At 43.4% G+C, this 21,067-nt stretch overlaps 1 protein-coding gene across 1 annotated transcript in view; it reads left to right on the forward strand.

Annotated features, from left to right (window-relative positions):
• DOK6 (docking protein 6) overlaps window positions 1–21,067 on the forward strand; it is a 272,774-nt gene that overhangs the window by 221,646 nt on the left and 30,061 nt on the right. The gene's annotated exons all lie outside the window — the stretch shown is intronic.

Below are 21,067 nucleotides of genomic sequence, written 5' to 3' on the forward strand. Positions count from 1 at the left end.
TGGGGCAGCTTTCTCATCAGAAACCTGACCTTATGGTGGTAGAGTATGAGATCTGCCACCATAAGGCCCCTATAGCAGTGGCTCTCAAACTCTCAGGAAGAGTGGCTCTCAAATTCTCAGGGAGAGTTTGAGAGCCACTAAGTGTTTGCTGCAGGCAGCAGGGACAGGGGGAAGGCAGAGACACGATGCCCAGCATTGCGCTTCTTTTCTTGATCGCAAAACCGGAAGTGGTCGCAATCGCCTTCTGGAGGGGTCTGCACTGCATGGGGAGCCCTGCTGAGGCTGGCGCCAGGCTTCCCTAACCTCTGGGAGACTCCTGCAGGCGCCAGTGAGTGACAGCGTGCCCCTGTGCCCCGATCAGAGGTGCAATGCTGGGCGTCACGTCACCGCCTTCCCCCTCTCCCTGCCCCTTAAGGGAAAACTGCCAGGGCTTTCAGGCTGGGGTGTTGCAACACCCCATTCTGAAAACCACTGCCCTATAGAATTGGACCAGTAGAGGAAACTCTGCCACGTTGTTGCCGTGTTGTGCCACATACATTAATATGACACACAGTGAGGGGAAATAGCCACTAAATATTTCACACAAGGTCCATCCACTTCATGCTAGACCATAAATGTGTCTTGTTTCTGACCACCCATTCAAAATGATAGTTAATGTAGTGTCACCTACTACATTTAATTATGAAACTCAGAATCAACACTCATTCTGAAATTCAGAATATTTCAGCAGGAACCCGTCTTCAAATTAATCCTTTGCTATAATGCTCCATAGTGTATATTATTTTCCCCACTGCAAATGCAGCCATATAACCAGCCATATAACCAACCAGGAACTTCATCCTGGGGTTGGGGACAGACTTGGAACTCTACTGCACGTAAGGAATATTTGTTCCCTTGCCTGGAGTAAAGCCTCCGCTGCCCTGATGCTTGCAGAGAGCGTCTATCCAGAATCGCAGTGTGGATTCCGAGCCAACAGGTCCACCACTGATATGGTATTCTCCCTTAGACAACTGCAGGAAAAATGCAGGGAACAACGACAGCCACTCTTTATAGCCTTCATAGATCTCACGAAGGCTTTCGACCTGGTCAGCAGAGACAGCCTCTTCAAGATTCTCCCCAAGATCGGATGTCCACCCAGGCTCCTCAGCATCATCAGATCTTTCCACAAGGACATGAAGGGCACTGTTGTCTTTGATGGCTCTACATCAGCGTGAAGCAGGGCTGTGTTCTTGCACCAACCTTGTTTGGGATTTTCTTCGCTGTTCTACTGAAGCATGCCTTTGGAACTGCAACAGAAGGCATCTATCTCTGCATCAGGTGAGATGGAAAGCTCTTCAACCTCTCCAGACTGAGAGCAAAGTCCAAAGTCCAGCTGAAATGTCTGCGTGACGTCCTCTTTGCTGATGATGCAGCTGTCACTACCCATTCTGCCAAAGATCTCCAGCAGCTCATGGATCGTTTTAGCAAGGCCTGCCAAGATTTTGGACTGACGATCAGCCTGAAGAAAACACAGGTCATGGTTCAGGATGTGGACTCACCTCCCTGCATTACAATCTCTGCGCATGAACTGGAGGTTGTCCATGACTTTGTGTACCTTGGCTCAACGACCTCCGACACTCTTTCTCTCGATACTGAGCTAAACGAACACATCGGTAAAGAAGCTACCATGTTTTCCAGACTCACAAAGAGAGTCTGGTCCAACAAGAAGCTGACGGAACATACCAAGATCCAGGTCTACAGAGCTTGCGTCCTGAGTACACTTCTGTACTGCAGCGAGTCATGGACTCTTCACTCACAACAGGAGAGGAAACTGAGCGCTTTCCACATGCGCTGCCTCCGACGCATCCTCGGCATCACCTGGCAGGACAAAGTTCCAAACAACACAGTCCTGGAACGTGCTGGAATCCCTAGCATGTATTCACTGCTGAAACAGAGATGCCTGCGTTGGCTCAGTCATGTTGTGAGAATGGATGATGGCTAGATCCCAAAGGATCTCCTCTATGGAGAGCTCGTGCAAGGAAAGCGCCTTACAGGTAGACCACAGCTGCGATACAAGGACATCTGCAAGTGGGATCTGAAGGCCTTAGGAGTGGACCTCAACAGGTGGGAAACCCTGGCCTCTAAGCAGCCTGCTTGGAGGCAGGCTGTGCAGCATGGCCTTCCCCAGTTTGATGAGGCACTTGGCCAACAGTCTGAGGCTAAGAGGCAAAGAAGGAAGGCCCATAGCCAGGGAGACAGACCAGGGACAGACTGCACTTGCTCCCAGTGTGGAAGGGATTGTCACTCCCGAATCGGCCTTTTCAGCCACACTAGACTCTGTTCCAGAACCACCATTCAGAGCGCGATACCATAGTCTTTCGAGACTGAAGGTTGCAAACAATAAATACATGTCTATGTAAATGGTGAAAGTTGGACCACAGCTACTTTCTTCATAATGTGTTGATATGATCATGATGATTATTTGGTTGATTTTATTTCTTTAATTCTCAAATGCACTATTGATAAAGTGCATTTTTAATGCCTATAAAATTGTATTGAACAGAGTATAGGACAAAACATTATTTAAATATGAAGTTTGTGAACCTGTAAAGTTTCTAGCTTGCCACCCAGAAGCTAAGATATTTTCCCCATTTTGTCCCCTATAGTTCTAATATATGTCATTCTTCTAGTTGGTCCATACATCTTTTATTTGGCTGTGAGGATCTAACTAGCTACAATATTAACTGACTAATCCTACCTAACTTGCCAACACTGGTGCAACCGCAATGCAACCCAAAGATAACAGAACATTCCCTTACCTTGAGGAGGCTTCCGTGACTGCCTCCCCACCGCAGGAAACAGTGCATGCCCCATTGGCACCAGCACTGGAAAATTGGATAGGATTGGACCTTCAGCTACTCTTAGGAGCACACCACACCACCCTGTATAACTCCGACTGACAAAGAGGAAATCACGTGAATATTAACTTCTGGGCTCAATCCCTGCTGGTTACCTAACTGCTCGTGCTATCCAGTATTATGGTAAAATACTGAAACACATTGTGGCGCACCCCATGGGCTTTGCTTTGTCAAAATAATGAGTGTCATCAGAAGGCCGTAATTCAGAATTCCTGAGGAAGCCCTGAAAAGGAGGGAAATTCAGTTTTTATAGTGCTCTTAGCCAATGTAGCCCCCAGCTCAGCATACAGTACTCTGCAAAGTGAAGTCAAATGAGGCGTAGAAAGGAGGGCAGGGTCAACTGTCTCCTTCAGCAGCCCTTCAGTTTCCCTTCAGAACCCTCCATCATATTACTGACAACTTCATTCATCTTTAAAGGACATCTCTTGGTTAGAACTCATACAAATTTTTATGACTAGTCTAGAGTACAGCTACATGTGTGTATCTACGGATATACAGGCATAGTTTTAGAATCTCTGTGTTAAAAATTAGTTAAGTCTTCCCAGTCTTTTTTTGCAGGAACAAACTAGATGCGAAAAGGAGGTCCATGATTAGAATCTCCATTTTCTTTTAATTTTTTTACAAATTAGTAGACCCACAAGCACTAGTGATGGCAGTGATAGCAGCTGCCTTGTCCCACTTGTCTTGGCCCACTTGTCTCCTCCTCCATAAGTGAAGAAGAGGCGGAGGAGGAAACAACATCACCAATGGCTTTTTTTAACCCACCTGCCACTGCCACCTTCTCCCCCATTTGTGAGAAGGAGGAGGGGAGAGAAGACTAAGATGATGGTGGTGTTGGTGATGATGATGATGATGTGGTGACAGTCCCCATCCCCATCAGGGATCACCGCCACTGCTTCCTCTCCCCACCTGCCATCTTACTTGCTTCCTCCTCTTGACACAGCCAGCGTGGTAGAACCAGGAGAAGTAAAAAGGATGCTGGGAGAAGCAGAAACGGAAGCAGTGTTTCTCCCAGCTTCTTCGTTCCATGCACTTTGCCACACTTATTCAAGACACTGGCAGAGAGTGGAGGAGGAAGGACAATGGAAGATACATAAGGCAACTGTGGAGGTGGCCACTGGGTACAGAGTACCATCTGTACCCAGCCACTACCAAGACAGTCTGCCTCACCTTACTTGCCCTGGTGAAGGAAGTTTAATTCCTTCCACAAGTCTTTGATTCAGGCAGAGGAAGCCCACTCATGAGATTTGGTACTGGCTTCAGATGGTTAACCAGCATGTAAGGCAGCAGGGTGAGTTTGATAGCAGATCAGTAGCAGATCTGCTGCAGATAGCAGATAGCAGATCAGTCCTACACCCACATGCCACTTCCATAGACCTTCACCACCCCCCTACTTGTTCAGCCCGGCTTTGCTGTGTGCCAGATCAACATTAGGAAACAATTGCCAGCTTCACTTCCTCTTCTTGTTATGAATTTGCATTCTGCTCTATTCTGCTATGGTGATTTATGGGGTATGCACTGGTGCTTTGGAATTGTATTTATTTCTTGTGTTTTATTATGTATTGTATTGTGGTTTTTATTGCTTTATTGAATGTAAATTTGTTAGCCGCCTTGAGATCTGGAAAGGCAAGATAGAAATCTTTTAAATAAATAAGTAATGGAGCAGTGTGAGGAAATATTGAGAGTTTAATCCTCTCTAAAACTTATGAAGCATTTCTTGTAAACATTAGACATCTACCCTCCACCGTACTTTAAACATGAAAGGAACAGACATATGAGCAACAAATGTGACAGCTTCTGTCATGTCTAGTTTGATCCTTGGTTACCTAGGAAACAACAGAAAATGTATAAAGAATAAATTAATTCCTTTTCAGATTCTGACTACTTGCTATAATATCAGTATATATTATCACTGTATGTTTTTCAATTGTATTCCATTGTCACCAGGCTTTAATTAGAAAATCATCTGGAAATTTTTCCTATATGTAGATAGGTAGAAAAATATTAGGAAGGAATTGGGTTGTGTTTTTTTTTTTCTTCCCCAGCAGGGTAAGCAAAACAATGGGATGGTCATATCCATTTTAAAAATTCCTTTATTCTTGGCATTGTCTTACCTAGGGCGCAGTGCTAACCCCTTATGTCAGTGCTTTCCAGCACTTTTCAGTGCTTTTCCAGCACTGACAGAAAGGCAATGCAGCTCTGAGATAAGGGAACAAACATTCCCTTACTTTGAGGAGGCCTCCGTGAGTGACAACCAACTGCAGGATGCAGCACATGTCCCATTGGCACCGCTATTCCAGTGCTGGAAAGCACTGACATAAGGGGTTAGGATTGTGCCCCTAGTCATGTAGAAGTACTTTGTGATGATACACACAAGCTTGAGAAACTAGTGGAACAAGAATATATTTTTAAAGAAATGTTAGAAAAAGTAGAATTTTATAGGAGGAATTTCAAAGGAAGATGAGGAGTTGCACAATTTTGGTGGCACCATTGAAAAGATTGTTTCGTTTCGTTTTTCCAAAACCTGTCTCACTTCAGAAGGCAAAAGACACTTTGAGAAAGGCTTCTAAAGCAGACCTCACTTGGTGGTTATGCCAAATTGTTACAAGATACAGGTTGATCCAGACATCCAAAATCTGGATTATTCAGAAATCCAGACATTTTTGTCCAAGATTTTTTATTTTCCAAATTGCAGAAAGTGGTGATGTGTGGAGGCAAGAAGGCAGCACATTGTGGACTACAGAAAGAGGAGCATCTGTGAAGAGTGTACTGAGGAAGTGTGAAAGCAGTGTGAATACAAGGAGCACTTATGTAGTGTTTTCTCTAGTGTGAACACTAGAAGGTCTTGTGTGCATTCTCACATACAGTGCAGGTACAGGCTGTAAGTTCTGTTCTCTGCTCTGTGCAGACATTGTTGAAAAATGTCCAAGTGGCCAGCAGGCACTTGTATGGATAACAGTGTAAAAGAGAAGGAGGAAGCATTTCTCATTATATTTATGTCATTATTCAGAAATCTAGACAAATTCCAAATCCAGACATCTTCCCATCCCAAGCAGTCTGGATAAAGGATACTCAGCCTGTATTGGGAAAAAGGTCTTTAAATCACTTTTCAAATGTCTGGGTTTGATGAGAGCTAGCCCACCCATAAGGCAACCTGAAACAGTTGCTTCAGGTGGCAGCTGAGGGGAAGTGGAAAGTGCTCTGCATGTCTGGGAGAACAGTTTGAGAGCTCCCTGATCAGGGGGCTGGCCTTTGCAGACTTTTTTTACTTCCTTCCCTGTAGGCTGCCTGTTCTCCAACGAGTCTCTTTGGAACTGTGCCAGATCTTTGCTGGCATAAGCTTGAGGAAACTCCTGAGAAGCAAATTTGGGCCAAGAAAGGGGGGGGGTTGGAATCTTGGTATGTGTGGGTGCTGCCAGAATCCTTCTGCCCCCAGCCAAGCATGCTCCCCTCCTCAACTGCCCACAATCCTCCTCGAAACCACCAGCAGCAGAGGATTGCAGAGGTTCTGCAGGCCACTGTCACCTGAATGCAGCCTCTAGCTCAGTGTTTCTCAAACTGTGGGTCAGGACCCACTAGGTAGGTCGCAAGCCAATTTCAGGTGGGTCCCCATTCATGTCAATATTTTATTTTTCATATATTAGACTTGATGCTGCCTTGGTATGTGACCTCATTTGGAAAAATGTTACAGACCTGTACTTTTAACAAGCTACTATGTATATTCTTTTAACAATGATAGACAATGAGACTTACTCCTAGGTAAGTGGGTAGGATTACAGCCTAGGATTGTTAAAAATTTTCCTGCTTGATGATGTCACTTCCGGTCATGACATCACTGCTGGTGGGTCCTGAACTGATTCTTATTCTAAAAAGTGTGTCCCAGTGCTAAATGTGTGAGAACCACTGCTCTAGCTGATTGCACTAACAGCTAAACAGCTGATTGCAGTAGTGCAACAATCCATTATGGGTTACAAGCCATGATGTGTATCTGCAACCTCCTGATTTTAGACATGGGCTATGTCAGAATGCAAGGGAGGGCACCAGGATGCAGGTCTCTTGTTATCATTATCTGAAAGATAGTGTTATGAGATATTGTACCTATGCAAAAGCACCACAAAGGTTGTCTGCACTGCTACAAAAACGCTGATGCAGTTATCCGTAACTTGGAGCCAGTGTACTGAAATGGTGCTAGATTATCATTTCTTGAAATAAATATTTTCACAGATGAGATATTAAAGGGAACTTATTTGCAGATCTGTGATTGGTTTAGTTAAGTTGTTTATATAATGAATGCTTGAATCAATGGGAAACAGACGTGGCTGAAACTTCTTTTGTGTCACCCCCTGATCCACTGTTTTTAAAAGGCTGTGGAGAGTGTGTTGAAACGTAGGGCTGCCAAAGGGGTTGAGGCTTGTGGATTTAATTGAATCCTACACAATCGATCCCAAAATTTGAGCACCTTAGAGCCTAATACTATGCATGTTTACTCAGAAGCAAGTTCCATTATAGTCAATGGGGCTTACTCCTAGGTAAGTGTGGATAGTATTGCAGCCATAGTATCTCTTCTTACAAAAATAAAATTCTTACAAAATTAAAAAACTGTTTTTTGCTTGTCTTATCACTATTTTTCATATTAATACAGATGTACACTTTTTCTAAGTTTTAATTATATTGCTCTCTCTTCTTGCTGTGTGTTTCTGTGTTGCATTTCTAGAAATAAATAGGGTAAAAAACACAAGGTCTTAAAAACTTCTGTTAGTAATGCACATGTGACTGTTCAAATTTAGATGATAAAATATAACACATTGATGATTTCACCCAGTGTGAAAAATGCAAAAGTGTAAAATCACTCAGATTTTACAAAGCAGAAGGAAAACATTGAAGAATCATGACTGATATTAAAAAAGCATTCCATTACAAAACATTAAGAAGCTTGCCTGAGTCATGCTGTTCAGTCCCCTTTTAGACTAATCCTGTGGGCATTTCTTTTGTGCATCTGTAGTTTTCTGCAAATTAAAGTGTGTTACTGGAATTGCAGGGGCATTCATCATTTTGGCACATCCACTGTTTGCTCATATTCACAGCAACTCTGCTAAATTTATTCTTTCATCTTACTGTGGCACTGAAACAATATAAAATATTACAGTGTATGTGTAGAATAAATTGGATCATTCCATTGTTTCTCTCTAAATGTATGCCAGATAGCTACTGATAGGGAACATCTTCCATCTTGCCATTTCTTTCTGAAACTACAATTGACAGCTGAAGTTCAGCAGGTGAATATTTTGGATTGTTTGAGGTTTAAGCTAAAGATTCTATGAAGAGTCACTGTGCTGGTCACTGAGGGCACTAGCCTAACCAGGTCTACTCAGAAGTAAGTTCTATTTTGTTCAATGGTTCTTACTCTCAGGAAAGGATTGCATCCACAGTCTGGGCCAACTGTATCTAGGGTCTCCAGGGGGAAATGGGGCCACAACCATAGCAAGGTCTTCCCATTGACTTCATTCTTACAGACAAGCATGTGCATGTAGTGAGGGTGTTGTTTTTTTATGAAGTCAAGCCTATGATTCAAATGAAACAGCAAACTCCTACTTGCACAGGAGCCTCTGCTCATGCATCAGAGTACCTCAACAGACAATAAACTGCTGCACTAGGACTAGTAGATAGGAGGAAGAGTCCTGATTTAAAGACTACTTGATAGTAGCATGAACTCTGTGGTAATGTAAGGCCTAATTCTAAATGACCATAGCGCCAGCGCTAAGCTCCAGCACTGGGTGTCATACATGTTTCATAAAGCATGTTTTCAGCACTCTCAGAGTAGGAGGCGCTGATGCCTGGTTAGCAGCAGTTTGCGCTGGGCTTAGTGCAGGGTGGAGGACACTTTGCGGATGCCTGGAGGTAAGTGGGACTGCCAGGCAGCGGTGCAGCCTTTCAGTGTGAGGGTGGCATACTGGGGTGGGGGGAGGGCACAGTGGGGGAAGGGCCAGGGTGGAAGGGGGTCCTATCCTCCTTGGGCTGAAAAGCACAACCCAGAGGTTCTCTTGTCTGTGTTGGCAAAATAGCCGGTGCAGACATGAGAATCCCCATTGCAGGGCCTTGGGCATTTCTCAGGGGAAAGGGACAATACCAATATATTTATGTAAAAAAGCATCTTGTATTTTCATTTTCAAATACTAACAGTAATGATATAAAAATGAAAATACAAGGTATTTTTGTACATAAGTATATTGTTACTGTTTATCACTCTGTTTTGTAATAAAATGTATTGTCTCAAGTTTTAAAAAAGTTAACATTCACAGCAGTCTGTTTTGGAAGATTAAGGCTGCAATCCTAACCACACTTTCCTGAGAGTAAGCCCCATTGAACAAAATAGGACTTACTTTTGAGTAGACCTGGTTAGCATTGTACCCTAAAATAATTTAATTCCACATATTCTGGAGGATAGTACGGTTTGAGAACGTCTGGTTAATAAAAATAATGAAATTTATTTTTTCAGCAGAGCAATTGTTTACAAAATGTGTAGTATAGTATTTCTTATTTGTTAAAAACTGGATATGTCCTAACCTTCAGCTTACAATCTGGTTTAGGCAAGCATCAATGAATTATAAACATCTGGAGACTGGAAACACGGGGATAAAAACATAGCTTATTCCTCCCATCTTGCCAGATCCAAGGGTCCTAAGGCATGATATGCTAAAAAAGGCAAAGCATTTGAACAGTGTAGTGACATAAAACTGAACTGACAGAGAAGAATGTGGACGGGAGTGCTGAGCTAGCATATTGGAGAGTCAGAGGAGCAGATATTGGCCCGTCATCATTTATTTATTTATAATTTATTGTGCTTTTATTACCTATATATATTGCCTATATATATTGTGCATATATATTTATTATATATTTATTATATATATATTTATAGCATTTATTGTGCTGCCTCAAGCATCAGGAGCTCTTGAAACAGCCCTGAGAACATGTATTCAGTTTTTATTGAAGACACCAGAGCAGTGGTTCTCACACATGCTTATTTTTAAGAGTGAGAATCTGTCAGGATCCACCAGAAGCGATGTCATGACTGGAAGTGATATCATCAAGCAGGAACATTTTTAACAAAATGCTGCAATCCTACCCACACTTACCCAGGAGTAAATCCCATTTACTATCATGGTTAAAAGACTATACATAGTGGCTTGTTTAAAGCTTGTTAAATGTTACAGGTCTGTAACATTTCCCCAAATACAGTCACATACCGTGGTAGCATCAAGTCTAATATATTAAAAATAAAATATTGAAATGAATGGGGACCCACCTGAAATTGACTCGCAATTCAAATGGTGGGTCCCGACCCACAGTTTGAGAAACACTGCACCAGAGTGTTTGAATGTTCGTTGGAGAAAGAGGTTTGTTAGTGTGTGATTAACTCTAGAACTGAGACAGCTGTAGAGTTCAGGGAGTTTGTTTATATCCATAGCCAAATAAATTATTAAATAGTGAGGTTATTCTTCCATATCTCTCTTGGAACGGCTTTGTATCAAATCTATTTTAACTCTGTATCTATTTTATTAGTTTGCTTGGTTGGTTTCTTCCCTAAGAGAAAAAGAAATCATTTCATTCTTACCAACAACTGTTCATTGCTCCTGTTCTCTATAAATGTAATTTCTGAAAGTACTAGGGAGTTGCTTTTTTTAAAGGCTTGGCTACATTTTAAAAATATATAACACTAACAAATGGCAATTGCTATACAAGTTAAATCAGAGTTCATCAATCTAGCTAGTGGCATAGCTAGGTCATTTGACATCTAGGATCCATAAATTTTTGCCACCCCATACGACATAATTAATTTTTCAAGTGATGTCATAGATGGAAGTCACATCGTCAAGCAAATTAAAATAAATAATTATAAATAATTAAATTAAAGAAAAACAAATAATTAAATAAGGGAAAGCTAGCCCTGATCCATCAGTAGCCTTTTTCTGTAGTCTGCCTGCAACACCCTTGCACACACAAAAATTCAGTGAGTTTTTCAGCCCTACCCAGTGTCCAGTTCAATTTAAGTTGTTATATTTCAAGCATATTACTATCAGGACTCACCTAGCTTTACAAGTCTAAAATAGAAAAAATTCACCTTACCCTCTCAAGCCTCTGTTTGTTTGTTTTTTTATGGGAGGAGGGTGCCTTCTGGAGCATTAGTTGAGCTCCAGTTCCATCAGGTTGGGACCATTCTGGTGGCCTCGCATTCCTCTTTGCCTGACCTGACCATGAGCCAAGGCACATTTGCTTCCTCATGAGTAAATGCTTAGTTTCACTTTCCATAGGACTCAGTACATTTGTCATCTTGGAGGGAGGGACTTCCTTCTTGGGTGTTTTGGGAGGGCTATGTTCATCGGATCAGGACCATTCTGGTGTCGTTAGATTCCTCTCAGCCTGCCCTTTCCAATGGACAAAGTCAAGCTTGCCTACTCACAAGTAAATGTGTGATATAGCTCAGTTTCACTTTCCATAGGACTCCAAGCATTTTTTGTTTTCTGGTTTTTCAGCCATAACATTTGGTAGAATGGAGATATTTCACATCCAACAGTATATAGCATGATGGTATTATTCTTATCCACTGTGATTTTAGTGATTTTGGTGTCACCCCCCCCCGGCTGGTACCTACAGTGGACCGCCCCTCGCTAGCTACACCGCTGCATCCAGCATGCCCAACCATTTGACCCATGTTTTCCTGCTTTTTCATGTTCTCACAGGACCCTGTCAAAAATTTCATCAGTTTTGTCTCAGATCCCATGAGCAAATCAAAAGAGTGAATGTGTATTTTTACAACCCAAATAACTGCTTATTTTTGTGTGTAATTTTCATGTGCTGTACTAGGAGGCTATCTGATGGGGAATTCATCAGATTTTCTGGTTTCTTGGTCATGGACTGATGGCATCAAACCAGGAGTGAAGGTACAATGACTCTCTGAGCTTATTTTCATGAATAAGAATTAATGAGCTTTAATTCGAAATAGCATCCCATCATATTTCGTGCACATACAGTGTACAGTTTATTCATTTGGTCACCTGGGTAGTCATAGACTTTGGCTGTTCTTCTGCACTGCTGATATTTGCTGTATTACTCATCAGTGCCTCAGTATTTTTTGAAAAGCTTTTATTTGCAAAGATGTTTGGCCTCTCATCGGTCAGTAAGCTTTTGATGTCACAGATGGTTTGCCCTAGACGAAATTACCTGTTTCGGGTTAGGAATTGGAAATCTATCTTCAGCCTTGTCAACTGCCTCATTATTCTCCATTCATCAAAGCAGGTATTTAATTCCAAGAACTAGCCTCACAGTGTGTGTGTGTGTGTGTGTGTGTGTGTGTGTTAAAATGCTTTGTTTTGTTTTGTTTATACATTTGTTCAAATATCAGTCTACTGCTCTACTTGCCAGCATATATTTTTAAACAATCTGGTGTTTTGTTTTATTTTTTAATATTATCGCCATACATTTATTTCCAGCGGACTTGAATCAGTAATCAAAATTGCCACACTGTTATCTGTCAGTTTTAGGGCTGCTGGGTTAGGAGCATCTGGAAACCTGTGGTTTCTGAGGCATGATATCACAAGACTGCCAAACTTAAAAGTGGTGGTGTTGGTGGGGAGTCTGGTATCAGGGCAGAACCAGTGATAAAGATGCAGAGTCCAAGGTGTAGCCACCCTCTCCCCCCCATCCCTACTTTAGTAGAAGGGCTATACTTACAGCGACCTGAAAATGACCTGAGATTAGACTTTGTCACCTGTCTGTCAATTAAAAAAACTGGAGAAAGAGGGTTATTTGGGGCTAATTGGAAGCCCTAATGAGCTTTCTACTCTCTTCAAGTTCTGACAATATTTGATAACAAAAGGATCTCTTTTGGAGATGAACTCAATATTTTTTGTACTGCCCCGGTAGTGCCAAATAAGAGATTGTTCAAATATATTCAAGAACTTGTAATCTTTTTATATGCGGTATTTGTCTTCTTGTTTGGAAGCATATAGGATATATTCAGTGGGCATAAGAAACAGTTCTAATGCCAACAGATTGAGGACCCAATCCTAAAGAGTGTATGCTGGCTTACCGCCGGCATGCACTGTCTCACCTGTGGAGTGCCGGTGCTGAGCTAGCACTAGTGAAGCACCCAAGCTCAACTGCTCAGTGGGGCATGGGGGGAGGTGGGGAGGAGGTGTTTTGAGGTGGGGGCAGGTGGAGGGGAGGGCAAAGAGAGGGTGGAGGCTTGCGGGAGGGAGAGAGGAACCACTGGATTCTGAGCCTCCATGTTGGGCTGTGTCTGGCCCAAGTGTCGGCATAGAATTGAGTAGCCCATTGTGGGGCTACTCACATTACCCAGGGAAGGGGACAAAACTCCCCTTCTCCCAAGGAGGAGGCGGCAGTGGCTGCCTAGGTGTACTGGATGCAGTGGCAGCCATTTTCATTGCTACTACAGCCCCGCGCTCCAGGCAGCTCAGGATTGGGCTGCCCATCAGTAGATTTCCTGTATTCATAAATGGGCTTAAATCTAGAGAATGTTCACTGTTCCTGATACCCAGTTCATACATACCTAAGCTAGCAACAAGCTTTGCATGGCGGAAGAGTGGAGGGGATTTACAGAGGTTACATCCCTTGTTAGGTGTGTGCTCCATATGAACATCTGATTGTGTATCAGTGATAGGAGTCTTCTCTCAAAAATATGGGGGAGATAACAATAGCAGACACTCTGTATGGGAGACCCACCTCCCAAGTAATGATATCACATTGCATTGATGGAAGAAGAAGTGTTTGCATTACTGCTTCATCATCTGAAAGAACGTATAAACTGATCCATTGTCCTCTTGATATATGTGGGACTTGATACTGTTTCACACCTGGCCCAATCCTATTGCCTGCCAGTCCATAGTATGCAGCCACACCAAAAGGAATGTGCACTGCATGCTTTGGGGGGGGGGGGGATATGTGACCAGACAACCAGTGAGAGTTAAGTTAAACATGTTATACATCTCTCTGAAGGCTACCTGGTTACCTATGGGTCTCCTTGAACCCATGTCAGCTATTTTGCTTGTGTTCATCCAAGGATAGGAAGGGGGCATGTCAGACATAAAAAATGAGGATAGTATCCTGGTGCATGCTGCCGCAGCTGGGATCCCATACTACCACCCCAGCTAGAATATTTTTTCTCTCTCTTTTTTTGCTTCTACTAGAACCATGGATTTTAAAAAATTGTCCAAATGGTAGTTATAATTACTGTTCTGCTATAAACAGTATGTACATCAAGTAGCACCACTGACATGTTTTCACAAAGTACCCACTAAAACAAAAAAGGAAACCAAGGTGTGCCTCTGCAACACATTTACTGGACCCCAACACATATTTGCTGTGACATTCTATCCTGGCAATAGCCTGCATCTCCCCATGGCTGTTTCAGTAAGCTTTTCTTGTAGTATGTGGCCATTTACTATGGTGCTTTCAAGCTGTTGAGGACAGGACTATACACAATTAAAAAAAGTTATATCCTGCCTGAGCTATTTGTGTGTGAGAGTGAGACAGAACATGGCAGCTACATCAAAAATTAGATCACTACTGAAACATTTGTTATACAATTAGGTCAGTGGTTCAAGACCCTGTTACCATTCTCCTGGCCTACAAATGTAGCAGTCTGTTCCTTACTGAGAAATGTAGAACTTCAGTCATAATCATTTTAAACATGTCTTCTGACCTGGATGCTCACAAAGAAAGAGAATTAGATCAGTCTGGAACCTCTGAGCTGTTAAGATATGAAATGTAAGTATCCTTGACAAGGCTTTGTTAAACTGTAACACTTGCCCTGCATTTCAAGATACAGAAGAATGACAGAGAAAGAATTTGAGTTCTCATGCTTTGCAGAATACTAATGAATGAGTCTGTTAATGAGAGCGTCCATAAGGGTTATCATGTGAACTAGACTGCATGAATGTTTGCTTCTTTTTACTTTTGAGTACATTCTATGTGTCAGCATTAATAAATCTGAAAGTACCAGGTATTAAAATGTATGACACGTCACTATGACTTATCTATGTTTATCTCACTTTTTCAATAGAACTGATAACCATACTTCTAGCTGGTCTCAGCAGAGGCTACGAATGGCTTATTCAGTACAAAACATAAATGTGTAACTTTAATTTGTACCAGCACCAGATTCTTGGGATCTGAAGTAAGCCTCCCACCTGCCCTCTCATAACATGCTGGGAGCTACTACTGCCACTAGTATTGAGGGTTCAGAGACTGGCCCATCTAGGTGGGCCCCCAGCCAGTGCCCAACCTGGCCAACCCATGAAGTCGACACTGTCTGCAGTAGTTGCATAGATTGGAAGGTTTTAAGAGGTCCATTATCTCCTGTCATAGCTCTGCAGCAACTGGAAAAGGTGACCAATTCAAATTATTCCTTAACTGCAAAAGTCACATAAATGCATGCATAAATTGTATGGTAACAACCCTAAGAAATGATAGTGTTTTTTGATATGAGGTGGGATGGTCTCAGGGTCACAGTATGAGGTTAGCTTTACTTTGAGATTCTGTGTGTTGCAGAGTGGCCTCAATCAAAGCAGAATTATGTACAGTTAAGCCTATTGATTTTGTGACTATAATGATGTCTGAAAGGTGTAACTCATTAACTATGTATGTGATTAGGTGTAGAGTGGAAGGTATTGACCATCTGTCTGATGTCATTGTTACATATACATTCCTTAAAAAAAAAAGAAACACCTGTATAGATTACTATTGACTTAGATACTACTGAAATGAGAAGCCCAAATGTGAGCAGATCATTTGATAAGTATGTTATTTCTAATGCCATAAGCTTTTCTGCACTGTAAGCTAAAAATATGTTTCAGTGACTAAGGATAACCCTGGAGTTCTTTAGTGAAATATTTTCACTCTCTTTAGTGAAAATCGTAACTACGAATTTATCAAGCAGTCAAGAACAGTATTGATGGAAAAATGTTAAATAGTAGTAGATTTGGTTTCTTTAAACTTTTTATGCTTTACTCAATAAGGTGTCTAGTAACTTTAAATATATTGATTGTTATGTGCTATGCAATACCTTGAACTCTTTCCAAGTTTGTTTCATAATTGCACAGTGGTTCGCTATTGATATAATATTGATTTGTTTTATGCCCCTTTGAAGATAGTTAGAGTAACAAGATGTCTGCAAATGGGAACCACTGCTAGATTGCATCTTGTATATACCAAATGGTATTGTGTAGATCAGGGGTCTCTAAACTTTTAGGCCAGAGGGCCACACCGAGGGCCAGAAAAATAAATAAATAAATAAATAAATAAATAAATTTTATATATATATATATATATATATATATATATATATATATATATATATATATATATATATATATAATTTAAATAAATACATTAGAAAGCTTCAGAAAGCCTAGGGACTCAAAGGCCCAAAAATGTCACTTCTGGTTTTTCAGTAAAACCAGGAAGATTTTTTTTAGGCCTTTAGAAGGCATTCTGAGGGGAGGCACATGACCTCCCCGGCCTCTAAACATCCTCCAGACGCAACTGGAGCACAGCTCTGGTCACATTCAGTTGAGTGGGCTAGAGGCTTGAAAAGGATCAGAGGCTTGTCTCAGGCTTGATAGAGGTTTGCTATGGGCCGCATCTGGCCCCTGGACTGGGGTTTGGAGACCCCTGGTGTAGATGAAAAATTCAACCTTCAGCACCTGGGTTAAAGTGTGCCATGATCCCTGTTCAGTCTATGTGTAGAGCAGATTTGCTACCTTGTGTGGCATTATAAGTGTTACAGCACTGGTCATTAGTAGTGCAGGAGGACTGAATCTAGGTTACCTTTGTCCCTCATCCCTTAGACAGTTGATTGAGACACAGTTTAAATGTTGCTTAAATAGCCTTTAGGTTTGTATTTCTACCTACCAATTATTTCCTTAGTCTCTAGTGTTATGGTATTATTAACTGCACGTTAATTTAAGAAGAAGAATCTAGGTCATTGTTTAGATTTAGTTGTTTATCGCTAGTCCCTTTCGTCAAAACAAGCTTGTCCTTCTCAAGATTTAACATACCAGATAAAGAAATAAAAGATGAACATTTAATAGAAGTACATAATCATTTCAGAGATGCCAAATTACCTGAGATTTTTTTTTTAATGCTTAGATTGTCTTTACTGACTTTATTCCATGCTTAGCAAATGGATATTTATAGTATATCAGGGCACCAGATTGTCATTAGCATAGATAAAAATGAAAACAATTTTATGTACTATTAAAAGATGATGGTGAAGAGGAGAAGGAGGAGAACCGTATTACTGTATCTAAGCATTGTTTAACTGGGACTTATAACTGTTTGCACAGTAGTTTTATAAACAAGTAATCCAACAAAGATGTTGGACACAATCCAGAGCATAACTATGAACATCGAAGTCTTGTTCAAGTGCCACTAGAGTTTCTTTGCACCTAAATTCTATGATAGCTTATGGCCCTTGCAATTTCTTCCTGTCAGGATATTATAATAACAATGTTTCCCGAAAGACACATAATACGCACTGCAATATAACACAACAAACAATAATAAAAATATGTCCTAACTATCATCCTTAACATCTGAAAGGTCTTTAAATATGCTAAATGCTGTAAATGTAGAAGATCTATAGACTCACAATCTAAATAGTTGCATACAGCTGCAGAATTTTTCACAAATTATCATCACAAATTTTGTCACAGTTAACATGAACATGCTGTTTAAAAAAAACTGGATGGAATAAGAGCATGTATTTCAATAAAATGTTTACTTTGTTGTTTGTTTTATACTCTGGGTTTGATACAAAGCAGTATATGTGGTTCCTTGCATAAGCAGATCCCCCAAGCAAGTGGACTTCAGTGTCAGAGACAGATCTATTGATGTAGAAGCAATATGCCCTAAACAATGAAATCATCAGGAAAGCCCTAACTAATGTATAGTGGAGTGCCATGTGTACATTGAAGGCTCTGTGCATATTATTAAAACAGGCTGTTAAGAGAGTTGTGTTTACCATGCATTCCCCAATAAATACAGCCGACAACAGGTATGGGATTAAATGGGCCACTTTATTAACTTACAACAAGCGCAACAAGGCAAAATAGGAAACAATACCCAAACTAAGTGCGGGGTTCTAAATGGGGGAAACGGCCTAGCCGTCTACGTCCCCCAGTCTCATGGGGCGTCCACCCAACTCCAGGCGCAGCTCAATTGTTATTAAGCCCGCCTTTCACTGTCGCCCAAAGAGGGTAAGCCAGCCAAACTACTCTGCCTTCAGGTCACCCCTGCAAGGCCCCAAAGTTCAGACCAGGGGCTAGCCAGCCTGCCTCCTCGAGCCGGACAAGCATCCAAAGAGCGGTTCTGGCTCACCCCTGCCCTTGCTGGCTTAGATTGGACGCCGGAGAAGGTCTTCTGTCTACCCACCCCGCACTTCTACCGCCACAAGGGAAGGTCAGCCTCGCGCTTGGCCTTCCCTACACCCAAAAAGAGGGCCAAGCCTTGTTGCAACTCTGAAAGAAAGCGCCCATAACCCATAGGAGAAAGGTGAACCCCATCACCACGGTAAAGAGCAGGCTCCTCAAAAGCAATGTTGGGATGATGGATAGCCGCTCCACCAAGCTCCGTGACGACCCTGCCCAGGTAAGCGTTGACCCTTTTTCGTGCTACCTCAATTCTTTTTACACAACTCGCCCAGTGCCAAATTTTCCTAGGCAGCATGTCAGACCACAGGATAGTAATCCCGGGAAACTGACGGACTAATGAGTCAAAATCCTTGCGGGCCTGGAGCCTCAAGGACATGGACGTCCTCTGACCCAAGTCGTTTTCGCCCAAGTGCACCATGATTACCTGCGGCAGGGGGTTACCAGCAATGTACTCCAAAATGGCTGGGCAAAATTGGCCCCAACACATACCCCTCTTGGCCAACCAATCAATGTGTGCAACATCACCCAGCGCCAGCTGAGAGCTGAAACTGGATGACATGGCATGCTTCCAGACCCAAAAAACTATGGAGTGTCCGCAGATCAAGACCCTGGCGGGGCAGCTCCTTCGCGGACCTGTGGGAAAAAGAAGCACATTGAGAGATAAGCTCACTGGACAGGCCAAGAGAAAGGAGGAATCCTTCCTCCGCTCTAATACTCACTCCCATGGCCAGTCACGGACAGTGACCTGGTCCACCTTAGCTAACTTACAGGACCCCACCTACCCCCTGCGCCGACACTGGCGCGGCAAACGCCCTCCAAGCGCTGCCAACAGAGCCTACGCGGCTCTGACACATCTCGCCAACACTGGCGCGGCACGCGCCCTCCGAGCGCTGCCAACAGAGCCTACTCGGCTCTGACACATCTCGCCAACACTGGCGCGGCACACGCCCTCTGAGCGCTGCCAACAGAGCCTACCCGGCTCTGACACATCTCGCCAACACTGGCGCGGCACACGCCCGCTGAGCGCTGCCAACAGAGCCTACTCGGCTCTGACACATCTCGCCAACACTGGCGTGGCACACGCTCACTGAGCGCTGCCAACAGGGCCTACATGGCTCTGACACATCGTGCCAACCTGGCAGTGCACACATTGTGCCTGCTGGCGTTGCACACAGAGCCCTGGCGGCACCTTTCCGCACTTAGGATTTAAAGGCACCAGAGCGCCATCTACCGATGCGCCTGATGCCCTGGGGGGAAAAAACCAATGCTGGCCGCAATGGATGCTGCCCCAATCCTAAATGAATGCTGCCCCAATCCTAAATGGATACTGCCCCAATCCAAATGAATGCAGCCCAAACAATTCAGGCCGCAGGCCTAATTGAGACTGCGCTCGTTTAATAAATGGCCCGAAACTGGTAAAGGGGAAGGGGTGGGGCGATCCTCATGGCGGAATAGTGGGCCCACTCCTGCAGGAGCCATTAAGCAGCACTGTTCCCTGACAGATACTGGACAAAGACACCGGCTCGGAGCCTGTTACAACTGAATCCACTGCCCACTCCCTAACTGGTATATTATGGATAAACTCCCAGACCGTGACACACAGTCCCCCCACTGAAGGACTCTGTCAGGGGGGGCAAACCGTGACCTAACCAAAGCAGCCGTGGGGGCCTGGGATCTGGACACAGCCTGGCCGCAAGGCCAGCAGCCAAAAGCGTTCCCCCTGAAATCGAGAGAGAGCGTCGGCCATGCTATCTTCAAGCCCCGGCTCATGTCTGGCTGATAAAACAGTGGTGACAGCAAGACACTGTTTGACAAAGACTCAAACCAGATTCATAACCCGGGACCCTAGGGCGCTAGTCAACATCCCTATCAGCTTATCTAATTTGTCCTCTGGCAGGCGGTTGGTCTGTGTAACCGAGTCCAAATCGATACCTAAAAGGTGAGCTTGCCAAGGCCCTCTGTCTTCTCGTGTGCCAGGGGGACCTCCAGCTGCTCACACAGCACTGTAAAGTCACCCAGGAGCCGAGCACAGACGCCAGACCCAGATGGTCCCATAAAAAGTAGTGGGCAGTGGATCGTAACACGGTTCTGAAACGCACAGTCATTCCAAAATGTACTGGACGCCTCAAATTCCGAACAGGAAATTGAACACCCCATTGGCAATGCCCTATTGTCTGGCAGAAATCCTGGGGGTGCACTAGAAGCGATCAAAAGGCAGACTGAATATCTGCCTTGGCCATCAAGGCCCCAGGGCCACACTTCTTGAGGCAGGCAACCACCTTGTCTAAAGAAGTGTATCTGACTGAACACCGGTGGGTCGGTATCCCGTCATTTATGGAGGAACCCTTTGGAAAGGACAGGTGGTGAATCAGTCTAAATTGGCCCTGGGCTTTTTTAGGCACCACACCCAGGGGGGATACCTGCAATTCCTCCGTGGAGGAACCGCAAACGGTCCAGCTACTCTACCCGCTTCTAACTCCTTGGCTATTTTTACCTCGCACCACCTCCTCCATGTCAGTCACTGACCGGAGGTTGCAAGTGAACGTGGGGCTAACTGGAGGCGGGGCTAGGATCTCGAAACCAAGCTGAAAACCCTCAAATACTCTGGCTGCAGAACGATCTGTATAAAATTGCAGCCAGTAAACCAAGGAGGGAATCTCAATTGGCGTCGGGCCCTTTGCCAACACCAGTTGAGGGTCCACCACCCGGCTTTTTACC

This window comes from Tiliqua scincoides, chromosome 4 (genome assembly GCF_035046505.1).
Source record: "Tiliqua scincoides isolate rTilSci1 chromosome 4, rTilSci1.hap2, whole genome shotgun sequence".
NCBI lineage: Eukaryota > Metazoa > Chordata > Lepidosauria > Squamata > Scincidae > Tiliqua > Tiliqua scincoides.